The 26336-nt window shown below is 37.9% G+C and overlaps 1 pseudogene; it reads left to right on the forward strand.

Annotated features, from left to right (window-relative positions):
* LOC149549469 (peroxidase 49-like) overlaps positions 1-12532 on the forward strand; it is a 33654-nt pseudogene extending 21122 nt beyond the window's left edge.
* The last annotated feature ends 13804 nt before the right edge of the window (positions 12533-26336 follow it).

Below are 26336 nucleotides of genomic sequence, written 5' to 3' on the forward strand. Positions count from 1 at the left end.
GTTGGACAGACAAATAAATACAAAGTCATTTGATTCATATCAAAGTCTTCATCTTTCTAATATGACGATTGTTTGTTTATTCACTATGTTCTCTATTTCACCATTCTTCTAATTTTTTTTTTTTGTTATATATATATAGTTGTTATTAAAATTACTCCAAATGTTCAGAATTCATTTGAAATAAGTTCTTGTTTATAATTATTCTATAATACAAAATTATATTAATAATCTAAGTTTTAGTATTATTATGATATAATATTTAATATTTTTAATATTATATTAATATCAAATTTTGACATGAATTGATTTATCTGTTATTGTTCAGTCCTTTTTGTAGTGCAAAGAGAGGGGTAAAATTTTATTAAGACAGAAAGAAATACAATAAGGAGAGCTCAACAAGGAGCTCGATCCTGAGCAACAAGATCATCAAATTCTTGCACCATCTCAAAGGACAGTTGCCTCCTATCCCTAATATTCCAACCCGGATCATGACTAGATGCCCATTTGGCTAAACAATCAGCAGTTCTATTCCATTCACGAGGAATATATGTGAACCTAATGAACTGAAAAGAGGAAGAGAAGAAAAGAATCTGCTTAACAACAGTGGCCAGCTACCAACTAACATCCTCAAGATCTTGCGAAGAAAGCATGTTCACCACCACCTGGGAATCAGACTCACAGATAATCTTACTCCATCCCCGTAAGCAACACTGTTCCACAGCATATAAAATAGCCTCAGCTTCGATGAGATTGTTAGTATAATCACCCTTATGAACTGAGAAGAAAAATTTAACATCCCCAGAACTACAACGAGCCACTCCACCAATACCAGCCGGACCAGGATTCCCACGGGAAGAACCATCAGTGTTAATTTTTAGAACTCCACAGGGAGGAGGAGTCTAGTGCCCATCCCGATTAACCCGGCCCTTCCTTTGATGGTGAAGCTGCCTGGACATAGAAGGAAACCTATGAGCTGCAGCCCCATCCTGCAGATGAAAATTGAGGCGATTACAGATAGCAAGATCAACCGGATCCATACCCCCATCAAGCTCACACTTCACAAGAATATTTTCCTGAAGAGAATGTGATATTTTCCACCAAAGATGCAAAACACCAAGCCGAACATCTTGGAATATGCGACGATTCCTCTCCAACCAGATATGCCAAAGCATGAAAGATGGGCTAGCAATCCAAGCAGCATGGAGAAAAGAAGACTTGGAGGGAGCAGTACCCAAGTGGGCCCAAAACTCAGGGAAAGAGGAAGCATGCCGACAAGAGAAACCCCAAGCGCTCCACCAAAGGTGCCATATATGAGTAGAATAGGAGCAATGGAAGAACAGATGGGAGACAGACTCCTCTCCATTACCACACAAAACACAATAAGAGGGGCCCTGAAATCCACGTTTACAAAGATTATCCTAGGTAAGACAACAATTGTGAGCCACTAGCCACATGAAAAAATTGCACTTGGACCAAGAAACTTTATTCCAAACTTGCTTCCACCAAGGGACCTTAGCATCCCCAAATAATTGTCTAGTTATCTCCTTATACCCAGCAGAGACATGATATTTACCAGACAAGGTACTGCCCCAAGCCAAAACATTTGGACCAAGCAAAGAAGAACACTCTCTAGAGGCCAAAATTTGAGAAAGCTCCTGACGATCCATGTCTGTACCTCCAGGAGGCCAATCAGAAGAATGCTTCCATCTGTAACCAACAACAGGTCCCAATTGATAAGGAGTCTTGTAATGAGCCACTTTATCCCATCCAGCGGCAAGAAAAGAGTCACAAAGAGGCTGAAGATGAGGGTATATGGATAAAATGGAAGGGAATCCATCCTAAGCATCAAACCAAAACAAATCTTGAGAACCTCCTTTACATATCCAAAACAGACCCCTCTTTACCAACATCGCACCTGTCTTCAAAGTATGCCAAACCATTGAGCCACGGCCTTCAAGAGGAAGTGCAGAAACAGAGAAAGGATCAGCACCATGAAAATATTTATGAGTGATAATACAAGCCCAAAGTTGATGTTGTCCAGAGCACCATCGCCAATAAAGTTTAGCAGCCAAAGCTTGACTACTCAATAGAGCAGATCGAAGACCAAGACCACCCTCCTTTTTAGGCCTACAAACAGTTGCCCAATTAACCAAGCTCCATTTAGTACTACACAAATTACCACTCCAAAGGAATTGTCGAGAAAGAGCATCAAACTCCCTGAGAAAGTAAATAGGTGCAGCGTGAACCATTCTTCAATAAGTAGGAAGAGCTTGGATAACAGCTTGAAGAAGAGTAACCCGGGCAGCAGTAGAAAGCCATCTATGAGTCCAATGATTTACCTTATCCTGAAGCTTGGTAATCAAATTTTGCTAGAAGAGACATGGCTGCCTGGAAACAAAAATAGGGATGCCAAGATAAGTCAAAGGAAGTGATCCTATTTGAAACCGTAGGATACCAACAATCTTGTGCTGAATAGAATCAGGAGTGTTAAAAAAGTAAATGGAAGATTTGTGCTCATTAACTTTCTGGTCTGAAGCTGCCAAATAAACGTCCAAAGCATGTTGAAAGGCTTCATCTTCCTTGATCCTAGCAAGACCAACGAGAGCAGAATCATCAACAAATTGAAGATGGGAAAGAGAAGGTAAGCCATTACCCCACCGCTAGCCTTGAATAGAATTCTAGGACACCTGATGCTTAATGAATCTGCCCAAGCCTTCAGCCATGATGATGAATAAATATGGGGAGAGAGGGTCACCCTGGCGAAGGCCTCTAGAAGCACCAAATAGTTGAGAAGGCTAACCATTAATAAGAACTGAAAAAGAGGCAGAAGTAACACAACTCATAATCCAACTCACCCAGTCAGAGCTAAATCCAAAAGAAAGAAGAATACTCCTTAGGAAGCTCCATTTAACTCTATCGTAGGCCTTAGCCATATCTAGTTTAACAAACATGACTCTCTCCCTCGAAGTAGCCATAGAGTGAATAGCCTCAGTAGCAATAACCACCCCATCCAAAAAATTTCTGCCAGCAACAAAACCACCTTGTTCTTCTGAGATAATAATGGGAAGCCACCTTTTCAATCTCTCAGCAATCAACTTAGTGATAACTTTGTAAACCACATTACATAAGACAATTGGTCTAAAACAGTCCAATTGATTAGCACCCTCTCTCTTAGGAATAAGAGTCAAGAATGTAGAGTTAAAAGCTCGAAGCATCTGCTTGCTAGCATAGGATTCTTTAACCACCTCCAACAAATCATGATTAATGATGTCCCAAAATTCTTGAAATAATTCAACTGGAAAGCCATCAGGACTAGGAGCCTTCCCTTTAGGCATGCCAAAGACCACCTCCTCCAGTTCTTCCAAAGAAATAGGACGCATGAGATAATCATTCATTTCTTGAGTGATAAGGGAAGGAATACAAGACAAAATAAGATTTTCTTCATTATCAGCAGGAGGAGAGTCCTCAGAGAAGAGGGTAGAGAAGTACCAACTAGCCTCTTGGAACAAAGCTGGCAAGGAATTCAATTGGATACCTTGAGAATTAACCAAAGAAGAGATAGTGCTCTGATTTTGGCGAGATTGCACTGTTTTATGGAAAAAGGCAGTGTTATGATCACCTTCCTGGAGCCAATCAACTCTAGCCTTTTGCTTCCAAAAAAATTCCTCTCGAAGTTCCCATTCTTCTAGAGCTCTAGAAGCAAGGGATTCAGCCTTGCCAAGAGCCTCTGAGAAACCTCGATGTCTAATCTCCCTTGTGATGACAGCAAGATCTTCTTGAGCAAGCCTTTTCATAAAGTGAAGGTTCCCAAAGCATTCCCTATTCCATATCTTGAGCTGCCTTTTAACATATTGAAGCCTTTTAGAAAATGAGAACATTGCAGTACCATATGCAGGAGCACTATCTTTCCACCAACAGAAAACACAATCATGAAGAGAGGAGTCCCGAAGCCACATCAACTGGAACTTAAAAGGAGGATGCTTCGGAACATAAGCCCCTATAGCGGAAAATTTGATTGGCCAATGATCTGAACCCCTCCAATCAAGGATTTCTGAAGAGATAGTAAGGGTGCCACTAACCTAGAAGCAAGAAACAAGAAATCTATCTAGACGTTCTGAGATAGCAGCAACACCAGTCCTGCGATTATTCCAGGTATAGAGACCATTGGAAGGCTTAACATCAGAGAGATGCAAAAGAGATATATGTTTCCGAAGAAGAGCAGAAGAAGGCCCCAATCTAGCCAAACCACCATGCTTCTCCTCCAGACTTAAAACTGAATTGAAGTCCCTTGCTAACACCCAAGGATGATAAGGATGACAATTTCTAACATATTGAATATGTTCCCAAAGTTCCTCCTTTCCCACAAGATCAACAGGTGCATACACATTAGTAACCATGATTACCTCTCCTGAGTCTAGAGCAGAAGCTACCATAGAGAGAGCTGAGCGAGAAGACATCCAGCCAAGAGGAGAAATTTTTTGAGGATCCCAAAATATAGCTAAACCACCCGCACTGCCTGTTGCCCCAACACACTGGCATTGGCCACGAGACCAAATACTAGAGGCATGTTGGACCATAGACTCCACAGAGAGCTTAGTCTCTTGGATACAAAAAACATTAGGGCTATGATCAACCACCAAGTTATGAATAGCCTTTTGTCTAGGGATGCTATTCAACCCCCTTACATTCCATGAGAGAATAATCATCATTGGGTAGAATTGGGAAAATGAGAATCCAAAGGTTTCACTGAACCAGACTCAATCAATATATCACTTGTGAGTTTAATCTTCTCTTGGTCTATTTTGCACCCACTCCTTAGAGGAGTAGAAGAAGCTCGCTTAAAGGGTTGATACATCAACCGCAAGGGGAGAGGAGAACCCTTGCCCTTACCTAATGGTAGCACATCCTTAACCAAGTCAGCTAAAACAACATCATTATCCTCCAACACTGCAAGAGTCACCAGAGCCTCTATCACAGGAGCTACAGGGCCCTCACAGTTCTGATATACTACAACTTGGGATGCCCCACGAGCATCATTAGGAACAGATCTCTCATCTGGGCAAACTCGATCAAAAGAGATAGGAGGAGGAATACCCTCCTCTAGAACCATACTATCCAGCACCTCAAAGCGGTTAAAACTTGAATTAGATAATCTTTCTTTCAAAGGCCTCTTTTGACCACGGCCCTTAGCACGAGGGTGAACAGGGGTAAATCCATCCTTATCCTGAATTTGAGCCTTACCCTTACCTGTAGCATCTTGCGAATTCATCCCCTTGGTAGTATTAGCCATTTGAGATTGTCCTTTCCCTGTAGTATCTGCCAAACCACCAGTATTGCCAGCTGTAGAACCATCCACTCCTTTGAAACTTGAGTTATGAGGGCATTGACGCAATAAATGACCATACTCATGACAAATCCAGCAATGGAAAGGGAGAGATTCATAATCTAACTGCTGCACCCAAGAAAAATCCCCCATACAAATTTCCAAAGAATCTGATAATGGGTTATTCAAATTAATTTCAACACAAATTCTAGCATAAGAAATAACCTTTTTATCAAGGGATTGATGTGCGATCGTAGCCGGCTTCCCCAACAAAGCAGCAATTTGTCGAAGGATGTCTTCATGCCAAAATTCCAAGGGAAGACAAGGCAAGCGAACCCAAACTGGCACTGTTGAAGGGAGATCTTCAGCAGAATTAAAACCTGAATGCCAAGGTTTGACAAATAACCCCACATGGTTGTAGAAATAAGGGCCTCCTTCAAAAACACGATCCCGATCAGACATGCAAGAGAATACAACAAAAAGAAAACTATTCCCCGCCAACATAATCTCCATATCACCTTCCACCTGCCATGAGCGGCGGATCCATGCCTCAAGAGCGAATAGGGAAATCCGGATTCCAAGAAATTTGCATATCAAAGCATGCTTGGTCCAATAATCAATGTCCTCCATTACAGCCGTTGGAAGAATAACCAGAGCAAGGCGATCATGGCTACGTGGAAAATAACCATTAACTTTTTTCAACTTGGAGCTCTCTCCTGAATAAAACGATTCAGATCGCATTGCATGCATAATTGGAGAACCATCTGTTATCACCAACGAAGAAGAAATCCCAAGCCCTGCCATGCAAACAATAAAACCCCAATCCAAAATTGACTGTAGAAGATTTCCAAAAACACCGACGCAAATTATGTCCAGTAGCTAGCAATCCAAACAGAACAAAAAAATAGTAAAGATCAAACACCAAGAACTGGCTAGGGGAAAAACCCTAGCCCAGCCGGCAGCCAACGCTTCTCCACATTCTCCTCCAGATCGTGTACCTATAGTTTCTCTATGATATCTTCAGTCCTTTTAAAACACTTCTTTAAAGAAATAATTTGTCAAAGATTGAATTAAATACTTATTATTTTGATGAATAATACACATTTTATGATAAATTATAAAAGTTAACTATAGTAATATGTGTAACAATAAATAAAATGAATTAACATCTTAAAGATTAATGTAAAAATTGTAAATAAAAGAAAAACATAGACTCAAACAAGACCCTTGGATAAGATGATATCTATGCAAGCACAAATCCTCATAAAGTGAGACAAAGAAATCCATTATAAACATTAAATAAAAATAATATCTAAAAAAACAAAGCAATACCCTTTACTAACCCTTACTAAACAATTTCAAAAAATATATATTCTATTGAAAATTTAATACAATATTTTAAACACCAAAATTATTATATCAACTACTACAATTTAAACAGAAAAACAAACAACCTCGACGCTTTAATCTATTTGTATTTGTTTCATTTTCAAATTTGATATGGATCATTTACTGTGGGATCAGATTTTATACTACCCGATCAAACGTCTCTATCCAACCACACGGTACATGTCAGATGTTTTAAAGCGGCATCAGACAACTTCCAGTTTATTTGTATTTATGGATTCAATAGATCAGCCCAAAAAACAAAACGTGCATTTATGGATTCAATCCAAGCTTTCACAGGAAGCCATGGAAAACCCACCAACATGAAGATGAAAATGATAACCTCAACATCAATATGGAAGCGACCTCTAATTCAAAATACCCACAAAAAAAAAAGTTAGCTAAGTACTATTTTCTATAAATAACTAAACTACACAACAATTGCAGTGAGCGAGGAGAATGTTATTCATATTAGTGGTGATGAATATATTGTAAATTATGTTGGAGATGTGGAAGGAGAAATCGTGTGTTTAATTTACATAGAAATGGAAGGCATGGTCGAATATATCTATTTCAGATCGATCTAACAATAATAAAGTTACTGATTATTCTCTAAGTTTGTTGATTATTCTGATGGACAAGAAATGATCACATATTTACAAAGTGGGTTTAATGTAGCAGAAGTTAATGCTAGATTGGAGACAAAGTGGAACACAGATTTGCTTGCAGAGGTAATAGTATTAATGGAGGAGAATTGGGGTGAGTCTTTAGCTGTGTCTGTTATTGCTTCTCAGAGCCCCCCTCCTCCTTTAAAGAGCACAAAACTGTGAACAATGCCTCTCCATTATTGTATCAACTGTCACTGAACTGATGAGTTTCATATATTTATCTAATAAAATATGTTTTTATGTTGCACTGCTTACCTTGTTCAAACAACATAGGATTTAAACTCTGAAATAGACACAAAATCATATAGCAATGTGGCAAGTCAAAAATAGGTATGCAAATTAATTAAATCAATAACATATTGTTCCTTTTCATAAGAGATGTTACATCACAATCAATAACAGTTTTGATCAATTGGTGGAATACAATAGCTAACAAACTAATACGAGATTATGGCCAACTTGTCTAATACATTAGTACATCAAGTAAGAGATATACCACACAAGAATTGAAAACTACATTCGACATAACAAATAGTATAAAAGCTATCGACTAGACTAACATGAGTATACATATATTTAAAATAGATCACTAGGTCAAATATAAATTGAACACTTTTTGTGTAGAATATGATAGACCATCCTAGACAAGAATTCTTGACTTCTGTGTCACTCGAGCACATTGAAGGAAAGAATATTGTGTGAATTTACACCTTAAGTAAAATCTTTCATGAAACATTCAAATTATAGTAAATAAATAATGCTCATGTAAAAAGAAAAAAAACTTCCAAACACAAATAGAATTACCTGAAATGACAAAACAAATACATTCATGCCATTAGTCAAAGGAAATGTACTTGTTGAAACCTATAATGCATCATGAATGCATATGCTCTTTGGATACATTGTTCACAATTGTTTTTACAATTAAGTGTTTGTTCAAACAATTTCAAATGGGAAAACTAAGCACAATCTTTGCATATAGATTGGCAATATGGTTCAAATTAGAAATCCAATTGTAGATCCACAAAGCACTCATTGACTATAGAAGCACCCAACTATATATTAATTTTCTAGTAAGATGTCATAATAAGGTAGATGTGGATTGTCTAGAAGGGATGGATAAGAAGATTGAGGAATTAAGGAGAAAATAGTCAAAATGGAAACTTCCATTAGGGGCATTCTTAATAGTTGCCAATATATCATATTTGCCTTCATGGATTATCTCAATAGGCTTGTTGGGAAAGTGGATCAAGATGCTGGTGAGATGTTGGTGTTGGACTTGTAAATTGGTGATTCTACTGGATGATGGATTTTAAAGAGTAGATGGTGAATTTTGCGAAGGAGTTGGTTTGACTCTATGTGCTCTTCATTATGTTGGTTTTTAGCTTGGTCCTCAGTTGTGCTGGTTGTGTCTATTTGTTTTTTTTGGTTCTAGTTGTGATGTTGCTAGTTTTTCCAACACTATTTCATTTTGGGGCTTAAATATAATATCTTTTGTTTCAAGTCTCCTTACAACCTACTTTTTCTCATTAACCGAACCAAAGACTTTCTTGTAAGTAACCACAACCATATTTTTTATCACATTATTTTATACATGAGATATAACCCTAGAGTTACCCAATCATATATGATAATGACATACCCAAAACATGGTTAATGTTAATCTAATTAATTTACTAAAGCTATTTCAACATTCCATACTAATCCCTTCTTAATATTAAATGAAAAACTTAGATACTTGAACAACATTATTGAAATTTCTACTCATACAACTAAGCATTAGTTATATCTCAATATAGCTTTAAGCTAAATACACTTAATTTTGATATTTGAAATATATACTAATAAGCAATTTCAAATACTAAAAGTTTAATTAACATTACTTTAAATATGTCTCATTAGCATAATTGATGTTCCCAAAAAATAACAATAAATAAATAGTCTTGACTTCCACATTCTTGAATGTAATGCAGTGTCCAACCTCTAGTATTCGGTAATATCATTGTAGAAGTTTTAACATAATCCCAGATGAATTCAAAAAGTCTAGAACTGAAAAATCATCGTGTACTGCTTTGCTTGTAATTTTCAAGCACAGATAACTGTTTCAATATACTTATAAATACCTAGGTCCTCATATATCTTCCAAAACTTTTAGATATAAACAACTAAGGAAATCCACGTGCAGGAAATGTTTTAGATTGAGCTTAGAAAGGCTAGGCTACGCTGATCTCAAAGAGAGACTGGTATACTTTACTCTTTGATTCATGAAATAAAGAAGGAGAATACAGGCTTCCAACCAATGATAGTGCATTCAAAAGCGAAATGATTGTCCACTGAAATTGATTAAATTTGGTAAGACCTATTAATGTTTCTACATAAATGGGAATCCTTTTAGTAGTACCCATCAAAAACAACATTTAGGATAATATAACATGATTAATTTCTATTGAAATGTTACTGTCATACCATGTCATATATGAGGGATTTTGGCCTTAAAATCCATAGTGTAAGTTTTAGTACAATTCTGTAGAGTCAAAATAAAATGACTAGTTCTAATGAGTGGCACCTGTATAACACAGAGGGGGTGATCAGGGCAAAATGAAAGATTGATGGAATACCGAGTGATTATCTTCAAGAGATTACATGTTTTAATAGTTGGATAGACAAATAAAAACTTAAAACGAACCTAATCTATCATGTTCGATGGACACAGAAAACGCCCACTATATACTTGTATAATTATAATAGTAAATTTAAGCAGCTTCATAAGGGCTATCAATTTTACTGTTTACTATCAGATCACATGGTATATAATTTCAATCTTTTGTTTTTCTTTATTTTTTAATAGGTAATGGTAGAAGTTTAGATTATTTATTATTTATTTATTATTATTGTTAAAATTAATTATAATTTATGTTAATGTTCTATTGATTCAAACTCCTAAGACCTCTTTCATAAGAAACTCACAATTTACTGTTGGAAACTCTTGCCTATATTTCAATCATTTGTTAGAATTTTTCTATTTTAATTTCAATTATCACTGCCATGTAGTCTAACATTCATTTTTGTGACTACTTTTTACAAATGAATCAAGAAGTTCCCCTATCAGACCCATTAAATAAATTCAAGACCTCAAAGTCTAATTTATGAACAAATCCACAGTTTAAACCAACTACACCATCCCGTGGACTTAAAATAGACATATACATATTAAGAACTCTTCAATTGAAAAGAATCTAAGAATTCAAAACTTGAAAATAAGAATAACAAGCATTAACAAACCGTTATTAAATTCTTTTACCCGAAACCTTATAACATCACATTTTATTATTTTCCATTTTAAAACTTGATATGGATCATTCATTGTGGGATTAGCTTTTAGACTCTCCAATGAAATGGTTCTATCCAACCACATGGTAGATGTCAGATGTTTTAAAGAGGTGTCAGACACCTAATTTATTTTCACCCAAGAACCTGCAAAAGAGAGCTTCAAGAAATCAACCCAAAAGCCAAAAACTGTATCTATGGATTGAATCCAAGCTTTCACGGGAGGCCATGAAAAACACACCAACATGAAAATGAAGATGGTTTTGTGAGAAATATAGATAAAAAATCAAACTCAGAACTTAACCTAAAAACAATTCATAATCGGCACTTTAAAAACTGCTCAGCACATGAAGGTGTCGAGTGCCAGTTTTACTCAACACATGAAGGTGCGGAGTGCCAGATAGCTCGGCACTTGCTCGATGCCGAGTGACAGGCAAGAGGTGCCGAGTGAGCTCGGCACAAGAAGAACTCGGCACACAATAATTGCTCGGCACAATTGGATGCCGAGTGAGCTCGGCTCCAACTGAGAAAGAAGATGCCGAGTGTTCTATTTCAAACTTAAGAAATATAACTTAGGAAATATTTCAACGTGAATGCTTTCACCATTAAAACCAGAAAGCCAAAGCTTGAAGCTTTCAACCAAACTTGTTAAATCCAATGAATAGAAGATGAAGAACAATGGATTAAGTATGCTGCTTGCTTTCTATTCAACTGAGATTTAAACTATTACAAATTTGGGAGCATTCAGCTTCAAACAGAAAAAACCTATATTTACCCTAAAACTTCAAACGACTTCAATACTTCAAACTTTAAAGTTGCAGCTCTAATGGCTGCATACCAAAAATGCCTAGAGCAATCACTACTTCACAGGTCGAATCTAATGAACAATAAACTTACAGAATGATCAGAGAGAAGACGTGCAACTGCAGGCATGAAATAAAACAAGATTCTTTCTCTGCACTCTGACGACTGGTTCTGCTAATCTTCTTCCACTGCTCTTCTCTGCAACTTCTGTTTTGATCTGCTTGATCTGTTCTCAATGGAATGAATGAATCATTCCCTTTGTCTTCTAACCTAAAATGGTTTTCCCTCTCATTTCCAAATTCAAAAACTCACCTACCAAAATGAATGCCTGCGGTGACCTGACAGGGTAGATGGGCATGGGGCTCGAGGACAACCTGTAGGCGTTGACATTTATTTCCAACAAGTTTCCTCCTAATCAATATGAAAGTGAACTCTTCTATTCTCAGCCATAGCAATTCTAGCAATGTGGGCAGACTACAAAACTGCTACAAAAGCAGTGGATGTGGTCATCATTAACACAGAAAAAACAAGGGCAGGAGGAAAGTTGTTTGAGTCCTTCATTGGAGAGGAGAAAGCTCTCATTCTTGTTAAATAGGCCAGTGATTTCATACAGAATGTTCTCTATTCACATCCAAAATACCCAAGAAAAAAAGTTAGTCAAATAGTATTGTCTATAGACAACCATACAAAAATTGCAGTGAGTGAGGAGAATGTTATTCACATTAGTGATGAATATATTGCAGATTATGTTGGAGATTTGGAAGGAGAAATCATGGGTTTGATTTACAGAGAAATGGGACGTGTTTGGTTATGGGATGGAGGTGGAGAAGCTCCAATTTCTTTAATGGATGGCATGGCCGAATATTTGAGGGTAAGTGCAGGTTTATACCCATCTCAAACATCTAGCAATGGTAATATTGCTGATTATTTTGATGGACAAGAAATGGAAAAGTATTTACAATATTGTGAAAGTATCAGAGGTGGATTTGTAGCAAAATTTAATGCAAGATTGGAGGCACAGTGAAACACATATTTTCTTGCAGAGTTATTGATATTAATGGAGGAGAATCCAGGTGAGTTTTTAGTGTCTGTTACTGCTTCTCAAAGCCCTTCTTCTTCTTCTTTCTTTTAAAGACAAAAACAACGTGATCAATACCTTTCCATTATAGTAATAATTATCACTGAACTGATGAGATTCATATATTTATCTAGTAATATGTTGTTTTATGTTGCATTGTTTACCTTGCTCAAAGAATGTGTCTTTCATTGCCTTCTTTGTCATCAGCATCACATTTTTCTTTTCTTTTGTGGTAGAGGTATATACAAGTGGACAAAATAAAATAATACTTATGTATAAAGTCTGCGACGAAACATGTTAAATTCTCTCTTATGAAAGAATTCATGCACTATATTGAATACATAAATAAAAGAGTTCATGAACATACGTCTCATTCTTGTAAAAATATAGGCCAGTGACTTCATGAAGAGTGCAGGGTATAATATAGTGGCGAATTTTCGTATTTTGGCGAATTTGACGTTTTGCCAATGTTATTTTTGGCGATTTCTGAGCCCTTCCATGGTTTCCTGGTTGCCAAACTTTGTTGGGTTTACCTGGTTGCCTAGCATTGTAATCGCCAAGGCAAATGTTACGTTTGAGTTTTTCCCTAGCGGTATCGCCTTTCACGCAGCCGACCAAGTAACACTTATCGTGGAATGTTCGTCGGGTTTCAAGTTTTTGTTTCATGCCGTATGGGAGAATTCACCATCCCAGTTTCATTTTACTGTGGAGGAGTCGGCTCGTTTCACGTTATGGGAAGTCGAGGAGTCGGCTCATTTCGCCAACACTCTTTCATTTTGTCGTGGAGGATTCGGCTCGTTTGGAGTGGTAAATTGGTAATTGTATTGATTTGTAATGTGTATAAATCCAAATTCGCCCAAGCAATGAGACATTCACTAAATACCGCTGGCACTCCATCAAATTTCTGGCAACACAGGACACATCGCGGGCACGACTCAGACTCCAGAGATAGCTTCCACAAGTGGTGGTACACTGGTATATCCTTGCGACCTTGCGATTAGCCTTATATCCTCTTCTAATGAGATTCCCCTTCTGTCACAACTTCAGAACTTAACACGTTTCACATCGCGTTGTCGCAGTTGTGAAAACCCATTTCCTTCTAACCGGTGCAAAGTGGCGAACACTGCTTCATCTTAACCTATCACGACTTCGTAGGATGACATATCTTTCCCCTTTCACCGCTGCGAACATGAGAAAACTACCTGAATTAACATTTCACAATCTCGCAACCAACAGACTAACTGCCTGCATAAAACCTCTGACCTTGCGATCTCCCTTTTTGCGATTGGCGGAAGTCCTTGCCCTTTAACCGCTGCAAACATGCAAAAACTGCTTGAATTAACATTTCGTGGTCTTGGAACCAACAGACTAACTGCCTGAATAAAACTTTCGATGATGCAATTTCCTTTTCGCGACTTCGTAACATAAAAGTTCAAACTGATGAAACCCTTTGCAAACCTCTGATGCCATCGACTTCACATATGTTTTTTTTAACCTTGAATACAATGAATTGATTCGCCTAAAAACTTAAAATTTTAATGTGATTATTATTTTTTGTTCGCCAATGTATAATTTTTTTGTGGTTTTAAAATAACACAATTCACCCAGATTTTACACATTGTTTGAGAGACTATGAATGATTCGCCAATGGAGATTATTATTTTTTCTTTGTAAACTGTTTTTTTTGCCACAAAAAATAAATTTTTTTGTCAGGTGTTTTACACCTTTCGCCAATTTTTTACACCTTTTCTAAAGGAGGGGTTTCTTAAAGTATACCCTGGAAGAGTGTTTTCTTATTCAAACCCAAAATACCTTAGAAAAATGGTATGTGATGCATGAGTGATGAAAATATTGCGAACAATGTTGGAGAAATCATGGGTTTGGTTTACAGAGAAATAGGAAGTGTAGGTGGAGAACCTCCTACTGAGTAGTTGATATTAAGTGTAGATTTAAACCCATCTCAAATGGACAACAAATGGCCACGTATTTACGATATTGTGTTAAGTCTGGAGAATGGACTTGTTGCAGAAGTATTTACAATATTGTATAAGTATTGGCCACGTATGTACAATGGTGTTTATCCAGTTTAAAAAGTATAAGTATTTGCCCACAAATAACATAACTGGTTAGGATTCCATGGATGTATGATGAGTGGGCAATTTGGTTTTTGTTTTTACCCTATTGTAGGTTCAAATTGAATCCAATCCTCAAGATGCAGCATACCAAATTATTAACAATGAGTTCATGCTGGATGGGAATCGAAGGCTAAATTTGGTCCAATTTGTTATTACCTGGATGAAACCTGAGTGTGATAAGTTCTTCATAGCTCTGATTACTATACAATTGCAGGTTTTTGGTTTCAGACTGGTGACCTTGTTGGAAATAAATGTCAATGCTTGTAGGTTGTCCTCGAGCCCCACACCCATCTACCCTGTCAGGTCACCGCAGGCATTCATGGACGACAAGCATTCATTTTGGTAGGTGAAATTTTGAATTTGAATGTTGAGAGGGAAAATGGAATGGGACAAAAAGGAATTTTATTCATTCATTCATTTAGAATTCAGAGCAGATCAAGCAGAGCAAAGAAGTTGTAGACAGAGCAGAGAAGATCAGCAGATTAGTCGTTGGAAGAAGAAGAAAGTCTGTTTGTTTCGTTCTTGCAGTTGCACGTGATTGATTTCTGGTTACCTTGTAAGTTTGTTATTGTTTGATTCGTCCTGTTGAAGCAGTGATTGCTCCAGGCATTCATGTATGTAGCCATTAGAGTTGCAGGTTTAAAGTTTCTGAAGCATAATCAGTTTAGGGTTATTTTAGGGTTTTTCTGGTTGAAGCCGAATGCTCCCAGATTTTGTAATAGTTTAAATCTTAGTTGAATAGAAAGCAAGCAGCATACTTAATCCATTGTTCTTCATCTTCTATTCATTGGATTTAAAAAGTTTGGTTGAAAGCTTCAAGCTTTGGCTTTCTGGTTTTAATGGTGAAAACATTCATGTTGAAATATTTCCTAAGTTATATTTCTCAAGTTTGAAATAGAACACTCGGCATCTTCTTTCTCAGTTGGAGCCGAGCTCACTCAACTTCCATTGGTGCCGAGTAAGTATTGTGTGCTGAGCTCCTCTTGTGCCGAGCTCACTCGGCACCTCTTTCCTGTCACTCGGCACTGAGAAAGTGTCGAGCAAGTGCCGAGCTATCTGGCACTTGGCACCTTCTTGTGCCGAGTAAAACTGGCACTCAGCACCTTCATGTGCCTAGCAATTTTTTTTTCAAGTGCAGAGTATAATTTTTTTTAGGTTTAGGGTTGCAATTTTAAGTTGTGAGTAGTTGAAATTTTTAATCTATATTTCTCACATGGTATCAAAGCTTTGAGGCCCCACATCCACAGTGAGTTAGGGCATTTTTTTTTCTTGGGATATTTGACATGGCAGGAGATGTAGGAAAGATATGGCAGCAACCACCATCATTTAATGGACAGAATTATGATACGTTTGCAAAAAAGATGAAGACCATTATGGTTGCAAATGATTTGTGAGAGTTTTTGGTAAATGGATTCAATGATGTGACTGATCCAACTCAGTATGCTGCCCTCACAAATGCACAGAAGACTCATTTGAAAGAGTCAAGGAGGAAAGATGCTACGACATTAAGTCTTATTGAAGCAGCAATGACAGAGACTATATTTCCAAAGATTGCCGCAAAAAATTATGCAAAGGAAGCATGGGATATCCTTGAGACGAACTTCAGGGGGACTGATAAAGTTTGTACTGTAAAGCTACAAAACATAAGGAGGGAGTTTGAGAACCTTCAGATGAAGGAGAATGAATCAGTTGCAGACTTCAGTTCAAGGACCTCCAATGTGATTAACCAACTGAAATCAAATGGAGAAGACTATCAAGAGCAGAGGATAATGGAAAAGATTTTGAGGAGTTTACCTCATAAATATGACCATTTGGTCATGACAATAGAAGAGGCAAAAGACCTCACTACTTTGACAATGGATGAGTTGATGGGTTCTCTTCAAACCCATGAGTATAGGATCAATAGATCCACATCTTCTTCTACCCAAGAGCAAGCATTCAAGGCTTAGTCAAATTCAAGAGGAAGGGGGAGAGGAAGAAATGGTTTAGGCAGAAACTCCAGAGGCAGAGGCCGAGGAAATAAAGGATAAAGAAATGCTGCAGCAGAAAGCTCGGGAAGAGCAGATAGAGCAAGTAGCTCACAAAATACTTCAAGAGGAGGTAAGAAAAACTACAAATCAAATAAGAGTAATGTAGAATGCTACTACTATCATAAATATGGGCATTATGCAAATGAATGCTGGAAGAAGCAAAAAGATCAGTCAAGACAAGCAAATGTGGCTGATGTGAATATGGGAAGTGAAAACACTGCCTTCATCATGTGTAATCTTGGTGAAGAAGGAAGCCTTGAGGTTTGGTACCTCAACAGTGGATGTAGCAACCACATGAGTGGTAATGAAACCTTGTTTTCATTTATTGACAAGAGTTTCAAATCAAAAATTAAGATGGGTAATAATGGAACCCTACCAGTTGTGGGCAAAGGATCTATTATGGTCCACACCAAGAAAGGTGAGAAAAGGGAAATACAAAATGTTTATTTCACCCCTGGTATGAAGCACAATTTGATAAGCATTGGTCAGCTCATTCAAAATGGATACAAAGTGTTGATGGAGAATGACATGTGTGTCATTCAAGAAAAGAATGGGAGCAAGAACCTACTTGCAGCAGTTCAAATGACCAAGAACAGAATGTTTCCCTTGAGGATAGAGACATGTTTCTCATCTCAAGTTTGTGCTACACCTCCCACACAATCAGCTCTAAGGAGTGTGATTGAAGACCCCTCACGGCTATGGCACCTCAGGTATGGTCATCTTGGCTATGCTGGTTTAAATTTATTGTCAAATAAAAGAATGGTAGAAGGTTTGCCACGTGTAGGAAATTCTTGTGACAAGTGTGAGGCTTGTATTTTGGGTAAGCAACATAGGCTTCCCTTTAATTCTGGAAATTCTAGGAGGCCTAGATATCCATTAGAATTAGTGCATACTGACCTAGTCGGTCCTATGCAAGTTACTTCCATTGGGAAGAGTACATATTTTATGACATTCATTGATGATTTCAGTCGTAGGACATGGGTGTATTTCTTAAAGAATAATCCTGAAGCATTTGAAAAATTTGTAGAATTTAAAGCCCGGGCTAAAAGAGAATGTGGAAACTATATCAAGGTCCTTAGATCAGATAGAGGAGGGGAGTATACCTCCAATTCTTTTGTAAATTTTTGCAGGAAACATGGCATTAAGAAAGAGCTCATAGCCAACTATACACCACAGCAAAATGGAGTGGCTGAAAGAAAGAACAGGACCATTGTTGAAATGGCAAGGAGCATGATGAAAGAGAAAGGTCTCCCAACTAAATTTTGGGGAGAGGCTATGGCAACAACAGTTTACCTAATTAATAGGTGTCCTACAAAGGCAATCCGTGAGAAAATTCCAATGGAAGCTTGGTCACGAAGAAGATGGACAGTTGAACACCTAAGGGTGTTTGAATGTGTTGCATATGCACATGTGCCTAAAGAGTAAAGGCAAAAATTTGATGAAAAAGGTGTGAAATGGATTTTCACAGGGTACAACCCAGAATCAAAGGCATACAGATTGTATGACCCATTGAACAACAAGATGATGCTTTCAAGAGATGTGGAATTTCTTGAAAATCAGTCTTGGTATGGTTCAACTGATGAGTTACCGAGCACTTCTAGTAAAGTGCCAATTATGAGTGAAGAAGATGTTGATGAACAACAAGAAGAAGGAGCAGATAGAAGAAAAGGCAAGCAGGTTCAGATAGTGTTGAGCTCCTCTAGGCATGATCGAGTGTCAGTGCTGAGTACCAGTGAAGACCGAGCTAGTCGGTAATGCAGTAACAATGAAGATTCTAATCCCACACTCTCCTCCCTGTTACCAAGAAAGACCAAGAGTCTTAGGGAGATATACCAAGATGAAAGGTATGAAGATTATGATGAGAGTGTCAATTTTGAATTATTTTCTCATAGTGATCCAATATATTTTGAGGAAGCTATTAAGGAGAAGAAATGGTGTAATGGCATGGATGAGGAAATAGATGCTATAGAAAGGAATGAGACATGGGAGCTCACTGAATTGCCTCCCAAGAAGCAAGTGATTGGAGTGAAATGGGTCTATAAGACCAAATGCAATTTTGAAGGCAACATTGATAGGCATAAGGCAAGGCTGGTAGTTAAGGGCTACAAACAGTAGTATGGAAGAGATTATGATGAGACCTATGCCCCGGTTGCAAGAATGGAAACCGTGCATATTGTCATAGCAATTGCAGCTCAGCACAAGTGGAAGGTATTTCAAATGGATGTGAAGTCTGCCTTCCTAAATGGTGTATTGAAAGAAGAAGTATATGTGGAGCAGCCACCTGGTTATGAAGTTGCAAGTGAAGAAAATAAACTATATAGATTGAAGAGAGCTCTTTATGGGCTCAAGCAAGCTCCACGGGCATGGTATAGTAGAATTGACTCATATTTGATGAGCAATGGCTTTAGCAAAAGCAATGGTGAGCCCACTCTTTACATCAAGGCAGCAGATGGTAATGTATTGATTGTTTTCTTGTATGTAGATGATTTGATTTTTACTAGAAATGACAAGGCTTTAATTGGTGAATTCAAAGAGGCCATGAAAAGTGAATTTGACATGACAGACCTAGGTCTCTTGAAATACTTTCTAGGCATAGAAGTAAAACAAATGCATGATGGCATTTTCATCTCTCAAGAAAAGTATGCAGTGCAAATCTTGGAGAGATTAAAAATGCAGAATAGTAAGGCAGCCCCCACACCAACAGCAGTAGGTCTGAAGTTGAGCAAGGAAGACTCTAGCAACAGAGTGGATCCAACATTATACAAGAGTATGGTTGGAAGTCTAATGTATTTGACAGCAACTCGGCCAGACCTAATGTATATAGTAAGTCTGATTTCCAGATTTATGGAAACACCGAGGGATTCCCATTGGCAATCGGGAAAAAGGATCCTAAGGTATGTAAAAGGTGCCAAGGGATTTGAGATTTTATATACTGCAAATGATGATTTCAGGTTGGTTGGCTATACTGATAGTGATTGGGCTGGAAGTTTAGATGATAGGAAGAGCACTTCCGGATACATGTTTCATATGGGATCGGGTGCAATTTCATGGGCATCCAAGAAGAAACCTATTGTTGCTCAATCTATAGTAGAGGCTGAATACATTGTAGAAAATGCAGCAGCATGTCAAGAAATTTGGCTAAGGAGGATCTTGACAGATTTGAATGAAAGGCAAGAAGATGGAACCACAATTTATTGTGACAACATCTCTTCAATTGCATTTTTTAAGAATCCAGTCTTCCATGGGAGAAGCAAGCATATAGAGATCAAATATCACTTCATCAGAGAGTTGGTGGAGAATCGAGATATCAAGATGGAATTTTGCAAGTCTAAGCAGCAACTAGCAGACATCTTTACCAAGCCATTAGGCATTGGAACTTTTGTGCACCTAAGAAAGAGTCTTGGTGTAGTTGATTTGGATCAATAGTGATCCTTGTTTGTGGGTCTCAGGACAAAGGGGGAGTGTTGGAAATAAATGTCAACGCCTACAATTTGTCCTCGAGCCCCACATCCATCTACCCTATCAGGTCACCGCATTCATTCATGGACGGCAGGCATTCATTTCAGTAGGTGAGATTTCGAATTTGAACGTTGAGAGGGAAAATGGAATGGGACAAAAAGGAATGTTATTCATTCATTCATTTAGAATTCAGAGTAGATCAAGCAGAGTAGAGAAGTTGCAGACAGAGCAGAGAAGATCAGCGGATCAGTCGTTGGAAGAAGAAGAAAGTCTATTTGTTTCGTGCTTGCAGTTGCATGTGATTGATTGCTGATTACCTTGTAAGTTTTTTATTGTTTGATTCGTCCTGTTGAAGCAGTGATTGCTCCAGGCATTCATGTATGCAGCCATTAGAGTTGCAAGTTTAAATTTTCTAAAGCATAATCAGTTTAGGGTTATTTTAGGGTTTTTCTGGTTGAAGCCGAATGCTCCTAGATTTTGTAATAGTTTAAATCTTAGTTGAATAGAAAGCAAGCAGCATACTTAATCCATTGTTCTTCATCTTCTATTCATTGGATTTAACAAGTTTGGTTGAAAGCTTCAAGCTTTGGCTTTTTGGTTTTAATGGTGAAAGCATTCACGTTGAAATATTTCCTAAGTTATATTTCCTAAGTTTGAAACAGAACAATCGACATCTTCTTTCTCAGTGGGAGCTGAGCTCACTCGGCTTCCATTGGTGCCAAGTAATTATTGTGTGCCGAGCTCTTCTTGTGCCGAGCTCACTCGACACCTCTTCCCTGTCACTCGGCACTGAGCAAGTGCCGAGCTATCTGGCACTCGACACCTTCTTGTGCTGAGAAAAACTGGCACTTGGCACCTTCATGTGCCGAGCAGTTTTTTTTCAAGTGCCGAGTATAATTTGTTTTAGGTTTAGGGTTGCAGTTTTAAGTTGTGAGTAGTTGAAATTTTTAATCTATATTTCTCACAGACCTTCTATACAATTCAGATACTATTTTTTCTTCAAATTGGTACATATCAAAACATTGATTTGAATTTTTAAATCCATTCTTTGAATATACTTTTTAATAAACACGATCTAAACACTTATTTTGAACAATTTGTGATGGATTCATTAATTTCTCTTATTCTAGGGTTCAATATTTGCATATTTGCAAAAATATAACAATATTGACGTTTAAAGAATGCCCCTCTTAGGGAGGAAGATCACATGCCACTTTGCTTGTAGGGTTTGCTTTTAAGAATACCCCAATATTGCTAATTTACCCCTCCATAGCTCTTGCCCATCATTTTTTCATTTGTCTTCAGGTGGGTGGTTTTTGTCATAGCGTTCGATAAAGAGGGAAATCAACAACTCATATTTAACCTAGTTGTCTAGTCTTGTCTACTCGTTGCTTCACTCAAAATATCCAAATAGTTCAAACTATCCCATGGTCAACCAGATTTTTATAATAAATGCCTTCGCTGTAACAAGAAACACAACTCAGTGCAATAGAAACTTGGAAAATTCATTAGGGTATAATTTCTGTGAAAACTAGTCACTGATTATTAATCTCCTATCTTAAAAAATTATTAAACTGCTGAAACTAATTTCCAGCTAATATCGAAAAAAACACAACTACAACTTCACTTTAAAAAATATGGAAAGAAATGTGCAACACAATGAACACAATAATTTCGAACAAATTGTCTGTAGAAAAACCCCTAAGGGAAAACTAGTTCTACAAATGAGGAATTATATTAAACTTCAGCAAATCAAGAGATACAAAATTCCTTGCCTCTCACTGGCAGAACTCCAACAACCTTCTAATTTCTCCTGCCGATATTCCCCACTACTATTATTGTGCCCTTGGTAACACTGCAAGATTGTTTGCTAACACTGCAAACTTACAAACTCATTTGCTAGCACTACAAATGTTTCTCCAAACTTCTTTCTTGTTCTTCTTTTATACTACTCCTATTGGGAAACCAATGGCCAAGATCGATTTACAATCAATGGTTGAGATTAAAACAACTTAACAACCCTAACCAAGATAGTTTCTAGTTGTTTCCAAAAGTGGTCAATTAATTAACAAATATTTGTCTCTCACCTAACCAATTAGTTAGCAAAATAATTACTTGCTAAATAATAACAAATGGATGAACAACTGTCCAAAGCTAACTAAACTAACACTCCCTCTTAGCAAGGAAGTTGTTCTGCATGACACCTAACTTATTTCTGAAGAAGATAAATTTTGTCTTCCCCAATGCCTTAGTCAGAATCTCTGCTACCTGGTCCTTTGTAGGTATGTACTGTAGCTTAACAACTCCCCGTTGTACACAATCCCTTATGAAGTGATATTTGATATCTATATGTTTATACCTATCATGAAACATTGGATTCTCAGACAACTTAATGCAACTCTGGTTATCACAATGTATCACAGTAGTCTCAACCTTCTAACCAATCAAAGCTACTAACAACTTCCAAAGCCATATAGCTTCACATTTCGCCATGCTAGCTACTATGTATTCTGCTTCTATTGAACTCAGAGCCACAGACCTCTATTTTCTGTTGAAACAACATCCTGAAGTGCTCCCTTTGTCCATTGTACTTCCTGCCCAATTTGTGTTAGTATAGCCTATCAACCTGATACCTTCACCTCGAACATATCTAATCCCATACTCAACTATACCACTCAAGTAATGCAATACATGCTTGGTCGCTATGCAATGCATTCTCTTTGGTTCAACCATGAACTAACTAAGAGAGTTAACTGCAAATGCTATATCTGACCTAGTGTTGACCAAATACATAAGCAAACCAATCAACTATCTATATAAAGTGGGATCTACATCCTTCTCCTTGGATGTATCTACCTTCCTCCAATTTGTGATCATGGGTGAAGACATGGCTTTGCAATCCTCCATCCCGAATTTCTTCAATATTTAAATGCAGTATTTCTCTTGACCAAGGAAAATCTCTCCATCTGTCTACCATGCTTCCATGCCTAGAAAGTAGTGCATAAGTCTCAAATCCTTCATCTCGAACTCTTCTACAAGGTTCCTCTTACAACCCACTATGAGCCCTAGTGAACCTGTAAGAAATAGATCATCCACATAAAGAACAAGAATGAGAATCTCACTTCCAACCATCAAGTAGTAGAGGTTAGCATCTGCTTCACTCTTCACAAAGCCCATTTTTTGCAATTATTTATCAATGCACTCATACCACACTCTAGGAGCCTGCTTAAGTTTGTACAATGTTTTCTTCAATCTGCACATGTGGGTCTCTTCGTTGTGTGCTACAAAGCCTTCTGGTTGTTCTATGTATACCTCCTCCTTCAACTCACCATTAAAGAATGTTGTCTTGACATCCATTTGATGGATCTACCATCCCATCTATGTTGCAAGTGAGATTATAGCTCATATAGAAGTATACCTGGCAATTAGAGAAAATGTCTCCTCATAGTTTATTCCCTCCTTCTGAGAGAACCCCTTTGCCACAAACCTCACCTTGTATTTATCGATGCTACCATCTGCACTATGCTTTATCTTCTAGATCCAACGTGATCGAACAATTGCTCTATCTGTTGGTCTAGGAACAACCTCCCACACATCATTCTACATTATTGAGGAATACTCCTCAGCCATAGCATCTCGCCATACCTAATTCTCTATAGCCTCTTGATAGCTAGAAGGCTCACTATCTACCAATTGACTAACTAATGTTGCATAGTTGTTGAACTTGGCTAGTTGTCTTCACTGTCTAGTACTCTTCCTAGGAGCTCCTAGAAACTCCTGAGTATCCCTTTGTGTATATGAAACCTCATGGTTCTTGTTGCCAACTATAGAGGATGAAATGTCAACCTCTGAGTCCTCTAGATGCATTTCCTATTACACCTATTGCTCCATACTCTGTGGATCTTCACTACCTGAGTCTACACTCATACTGGTAACTGTACTTGAGCGTTGTTGCCCTTGACTCGATCTTGGAGCTTCTGTTGGCTACTCACTCTAATCATCTGCTGGCAAATCTCTGGATCTCCTGAATGCCTTGTCCTCCATGAACTTGACATCATGTCTGACAATAATTCTTTTAGTCCCTAGAATGAAAATCCTATATGCCTTTGAGGTCTCACTATACCCAACAAAATAGCCCTCTCTGCAGTCTGATCTAATTTTGTATGGGCATCTCTAGGAATGTGACAATATGCCAAATTCCTAAATATCTTGAAGTGACAAACATCTAGCTTCTTCCCTGTGAAAGCCTCCTCTGGTGACATCTTCCCTAGCACCTTGTGTGGAACTCTATTCTGAATGTAGACTATTGTATTACACACCTCTAGCCATAAGTAACGGGGCATGTCCTAGTCATATAGCATAGCTCTTGTTGCCTCTGATATAGAATGGTTCTTCCTCTCGGCAACTCCATTCTATTGTGGATTGTAAGGAACAATCCATTCTCTCTTTATTCCTTCTCTGGTACAAAACTCCTAGAAGAAATTTCCTTTATACTCACCTCCATTGTCTGACTGAAGAACCTTTATCTTCTTTCCTGTTGAATTCTCCACAAGAGCTTTGAAATCTTGGAGTCGACCAAAAACCTTATCCTTAGTCTCCAAGAAGTATATCTAGGTCTTTCTAGAGAAATCATCAATAAAAGTAACATAGTACTCATATCCTCTAAGGTATTTCATCAACATCGATCCACAAACATCTAAATGTACTAGATCAAGAACACCCTTAGATCTGGTGTCACTCTTGGGAAAAGATGCTTTCACAAACTTCCCCAACACACATCTCTTACAAACATCATCATGCTTTGTGCTCACCTCTGGAACACTTGTCACCATGTCACGAAGCAATCTAAGTGCTCCATGATGAATATGGCCCATCCTCCTATGCCATAGCTCTCCAAGATCTCTAGGACTACTACTACTCATGAGTGCCTTAGGAGTATCAAACTGAAATCTATAAAGGTGACCACTCCTAACTCCAATGGTTATGGGTGATTTCCAATCCTTGTGCTTAATCAACACATTTGTCCCTCTAAAAGGTACATTATACCCCTATTAGATACAGAAATCAAATTCATACCTAAGCCTACCACATACAACACATCATGAAGTGGAATTATCTTTCCATTCTCCCTCTGAAGCTGAATAGTCCCTTTCTCAACTGGGTTGAGTTTGGACAAGTTTCTCATAGAAATCTGAATGTTGGTGTCCTCTTTCTTGTAGTTGGAGAAGTACTCTCTAACTCTTGTTATATGAAATGATGCCGCACTATCTATATACCAAACACACTGTGAGGTTGAGCTAACTAAAGAAGCTATGACTGCAAACTCATCTTCCATTCTATGGGAGAGTTCTTTTGCACTTGCTGAAACTGCCACCTACTTCTTACCCTTCTTCCTCTTTGGGAAATCACTGACATAGTGGCCAAGCTCATGACATCAAAAGCTCTTAACCTTAGAAAGGTCCTTCTTCTTCTTCTTCTCACTTTGTGAATCCGATCCTTTGCTAGATCCCTTCTTTGCTTTCCCTTTACCCACTAGGGCAACGTTCTCTTGTTCCACCTCATTTTTTTGACTCTTGTTGGCCCCATTGACAAGACTTAGTCTAAACTCCTCTTGAGTGAAATTAGTCCATAGTCGATTCCAACTTAGTAAAGTATCTCATCCACTGACAACTTGAACAAAGACACTCCATTGTTTAGTAAACACATTTAGGGCTATTCTCACTAGCTCGTCATCACCAGGGCTATCTCCAACATCTGCTAACTCATCCTTGACAATTTTGAGCCTAGTGAGGTAACTTGTGACATCTTCTCCCTAGTTCATCCAAGTATTCTTTAGCTTCTCTCTAAGAATCAACTTCCTATTGGTGGTAGCATTCTGGTATAGATTCAGAATGGTGTCCCACATCTTCTTCAGTGTATCTAGCTCTATGATATGTGGAACAATATGATCCTTGAAACCATCAAGGATAATCCTCCTCACCTTGGCATTATCCTTCTTATGTGCTACAAGCTGTGTTGCATCCATTGGTATAGGTACAACACTGGTAGCATGATCCTTGATACCATTCTCTTTCAACAACAAAGAGATTCTAGCCTTCCAAACACCAAAATTCGAGGCACCATCCA

The sequence above is a fragment of the Cupressus sempervirens genome, chromosome 7 (assembly GCF_028749045.1).
Source record: "Cupressus sempervirens isolate cs-2001-9-10 chromosome 7, ASM2874904v1, whole genome shotgun sequence".
Taxonomy (NCBI): domain Eukaryota; kingdom Viridiplantae; phylum Streptophyta; class Pinopsida; order Cupressales; family Cupressaceae; genus Cupressus; species Cupressus sempervirens.